The 4,374-nt window shown below is 38.7% G+C and overlaps 1 non-coding gene across 1 annotated transcript; it reads right to left on the bottom strand.

Moving 5' to 3' along the window:
• Positions 1-802: 802 nt before the first annotated feature.
• Positions 803-909, bottom strand: LOC139851189 (small nucleolar RNA R71). The gene has a single exon (XR_011760545.1). It is a non-coding gene; the product is annotated as a small nucleolar RNA R71 (small nucleolar RNA).
• Positions 910-4,374: the final 3,465 nt, after the last annotated feature.

Below are 4,374 nucleotides of genomic sequence, written 5' to 3'. Positions count from 1 at the left end.
ATATAAATTAAACAATCAACTTCTTCTGTTGATATCCTGAATTGACATCTTGCGACCTAACGACACCGCATAAATAAACCGTCCGATTCGGGCATATCATAAGGGAGAGTAAATTTTTGGCGCCGCTGCCGGGGAGCGGTAGTACGATTTGGACACTGTTTAGATTAGTTGGTTTTTAAGAGACCCTTTTGACTGAAGACTAGCTTTGTCAAAAGATACTAGTTTACCGTAGTTAGGTTAGATAATATTAGCTTAATTTAGATTATATTAAAACTTTAAAATGGACTTCCTTATTATTGAACCTTTAGGATGGTTTAACCTACTTAGACCTCTAAGAATTTTTCTGACACATCCTTTCTTCTATCCGATATCATACATTGTACCCATCCGACGAGATCCACACTTACCTGCCGATAGTTCGACGATGGCCGCATGCATCACTGTCGCTGACATCACTAAACCCTCGTTAGAAGGATGAGGAAGACCGATACTCTATCCAGAGGTTAACGAAGCGTCTTTTGTGCTTAAGCATAGCATCATACAACTCATTGACAACCATTGCCAGTTCTACGGCTTACCAATTGATGATCCCAACTCTCACTTAGATAGATTCCTCTCCTTATCCAACTCATATAAGCAAAACGGGGTTGAACCAGATGTAGTTCATCTGTATGCGTTCCCCTATTCCTTAACTCTTCATGCAAAAACCTGGTTCGAGGGTTTAGAACCCAACTCTATCACCTCATGGGAGGAAATGGCAACAACTTTCTTAACCAAGTACTTTCCCCCATAAAAACAAATCAGACTTAGGAATGATATCGTAAACTTTCAACAAGAGTACGATGAATCACTCTACACTGTATGGGAAAGATTCAAACATTTGCTTCGAAGATGCCCAAACCACCGTCTTGAGAGCTCTGAACAGATTTTGACCTTCTACAAAGGTCTGAATCAGAACAAAAAGTTTACTCTTGATGCTATTTCACAAGGTAACTTCATGAAATTCACTGCTGATGAGGCCTGGAGATTGATCGAGGAGATGACTATGCACCATCATGATTAGAACACGGAAGAGCACATTTCATCAGCAACATCGCTTTCCGCCTCCGATCCTATCGAAAATAAAACCATAAAATATCTCTCGGAACAAATAGAAACCCTCACCAAAAAAGTCGGAGAGCTAAAGAAACTCCCACAACATGTGTCTCAAGTGCAATTATGCCAGAATTGTACTGAACCACATTCAGCCAAGGTAAACGAGGTTGAATGTGAGGACTCTGTTGTCTACTCTGATAAGATCCTAGCTCATCCACACAACTAACCTACCAAACCCACTACCCCACCAGAGACAAGTCCATACGATGTCCTACTACGAATCATCCACATGATCACAGCAAGACAAGACGCAGCTGACTTAGTCATGACTAATCACTTGAGTAGTCTTGAAAATCAAATAAGCCAGCTAAATCAACGTCTCGATTCTCTAGGTTGTCCTAAAAATGACTCAAAGGTGGCACATAGCCAACCTTCAGTTTCTTCTAAGGAGAAGAAACTAACTAATGCCCGTTCGGTAGTAGTCATTGAGTCATCACCTAAACCTACTGGGAAATCTCCCATTCCATTCCCGTGCCGTCTCAAGCAAAGACATAACAAAATGAAATCTTTCAAGCTTGATGGTAAATTTTTGGACACTGTGTCTAAAAATCCTCATATTAAGAAGTATTTTAGGAAACTACTATCAACCAAGGATAAGATACCCGAAGTACCCAATGTCCCGCTGAACACGGATTGTGCAGCCATTATCTTAAATACTCTTCCTGAAAAACTAGGGGATACAGGATGATTTACCCTTTCTTGTTCTATCTACCAATCTGGTACTATCTATTCTCTCGCTGACCTTGGTGCCAACATTAATCTCATGCCCTACTCACTGTTCAAGAGACTCAAAATTGGAAACCTTAAACCTACCAAAATGAGCATCCAGCTAGTTGACCAATCTACTAGATATCCTAAGGGAATAGCTGAGAACATCATGGTTAAGCTCGAAAAATTCCTCTTTCCGACTGACTTTGTGGTTATGGACTATAAAGAAGACATGAAAACCCCTACCATCTTAGGAAGGCCTTTCATGAATACAGCCAAAGCGATCGTTGACGTTTATTCACGGATTATCACCTTGAGAGCCCGTGGAGAAGAAGTCACTTTCATGATCGACGAGTCTGTATGTCCTTCTAATGGGAACTCCGAAGTAAATACCATCTCCACTAGGAAAGTCACCTTCTATTCCGAGAATGAAGAGAAGAAGATAGAAGTAGAAGATAAGAAGAATAACCACTCTACACCAACCCAATATTCACTCCCACCTTATTCTGATCTTTTAATGACTGGAGGGGATTTCGTTCTAGAAGAACTATCTGAACCAATTATTCTTGAATCTCCCGACCAGAGTGACGAGGAGGTGGATGAAGAAATTGAAATGGAGAGCCCAGATGAGAAGAAGAAGATGGAGGATTCTAGCATCGAAGTAGTTGTTAATGTTGCTACCACATTGGAGACGTCAATGGACATCGTCCCACCTCCATGTCTAGAGTACAACATTACGACCAACCTGAAGTCACAAAGAAGAAAGACGAGTTTTGCGTCAGGGCTACCCTCTAAACTATCACTCAAATACATAATGGCATATACATCATAGAGTGATGGGGACCCCTTTGACCAACCTGCATAAATAAAGGAGGTAGAAGAAACTGATAGCTTTGTTATACCTCAAGTTAAACAAATCATTCACTTCAAACCACCTTCTCCTTTCATTGGACATACCTTATTCTAGGTCCGCTTCAATCTCATCGGTATGTTCCAATATTACCTCTTGTGTCTACTGATGGATGCAAGGGAGCCGCCTAGATTTCCTGAGAAATAAGGCTAGAGTCGGGCTCGTGACTCGAACAAAAAGATGCGCTTCTCGGGAGGCAAATCGTGTGTTTATTTTTCTGTAGCTTTAGTAGTAGTTAGATTAGGATAATTAGGTTAATTGAATAAGTGAAAAGTGAAACTTAAAATAAAATTTTCAACGTTTCTTAGGACAAATTTATTTCTCCTACTTGTCTTGAGCTTAAGTGAATTAATTGCTACATTATTTCAAAAGTCTTAAAATTAAAGGCAATCAACACTTTAAGTGTGAGATTAAGATTTTTACTCATACATTGATTTGTTGAATTTTCAAACCATCAAGTTTTCAAATAACTTTTTCATCAAAACGCAAATCAGTGAGTCTATGGCCTAAAGCTTAATCACCTGTCTAGGTTTAATCTTTTACATCTTTACAAGTAATAGACAGTTATTGATGCCTATGGTGGAGACTCTTTGAATAATGATGAAATGACAAGGAAACCCGTTTATTATTTCATTGTAAGTTATTAGTGTATAGTGTATGGAGGATGAGAACGCCCTAATTAGCTCGAGTACACTTCAAGAAGACCGATTCAAATCCAGCAGAAGATGGTTCTAACTCCGTCTACCTTCAGATCCTCAGCTCACAACCTCACCCAAGGGGAGTAATTCATTTTTTTCTCTTCGTTTATTTATTTTGCTTCGTTATATCCTTAAGCTATACCCTATCCTAAGCTTATCACTAAGTGTGGAATTCCAACCTAATATTGAGCTTAGATACATTTTCCAACATGTTCAAACTCTAAGTGTGGGATTTTAGCTCCCTAAAATTTAAGAATGAACATTAGGGACAATGTTCCTCTAAGTGTGGGATAGTGGTGTAGTACACCGTAATAAGCTATGGGATGCTCGGAAAATGTTTTCAACCTAAAATTTTTGTAAGCTTTTCGAGTATACCTACTATTTAGATTCTTTATCCTCAACGTAAATTTTTCAAATTTTTTGACTAAGGGTGTGTTTGGATGAAAGTAGCTGGAGCTGGAGCTTGTAGCTGGAGCTGGAGCTTATGAGATAGAGCTGGAGCTGGAGCTTATTTTTTAAGCTGGAGCTTATTATTTTTTATAAGTGTTTGGTAAACTAGCTGGAGCTTATTTTCCAATTCATAAGCTCTACTTTTTTTCATAAGCTACTAAAAGTAGTTTATTTTTTCAGAGCTTATGATTTTCATAAGCTCTACTTTTTTTCTCTACCAAACGAAGCTTATGACTTGAAGCTTATTAAAATCATAAGCTCAAGCTCCTATAAGCTCCCATAAGCTCCAACAAGCTCGTCACCCAAACACACCCTAAATGATACTTTCTGATAAAGTACTTTCAAAAATCAAGTATGTTTGTTCTAAAATTAAGACAAATGAGGACATAAATCTTCTTAAGGATGAACCGATTCTCTAAAAGAGCATTGCATAACTAGGCATTATCGACCCAA

This window comes from Rutidosis leptorrhynchoides, chromosome 5 (assembly GCF_046630445.1).
Source record: "Rutidosis leptorrhynchoides isolate AG116_Rl617_1_P2 chromosome 5, CSIRO_AGI_Rlap_v1, whole genome shotgun sequence".
Classification (NCBI taxonomy): domain Eukaryota; kingdom Viridiplantae; phylum Streptophyta; class Magnoliopsida; order Asterales; family Asteraceae; genus Rutidosis; species Rutidosis leptorrhynchoides.
Note: the sequence above shows the minus strand (reverse complement) of the source record. Positions and strands in the feature narration are given on the sequence as shown.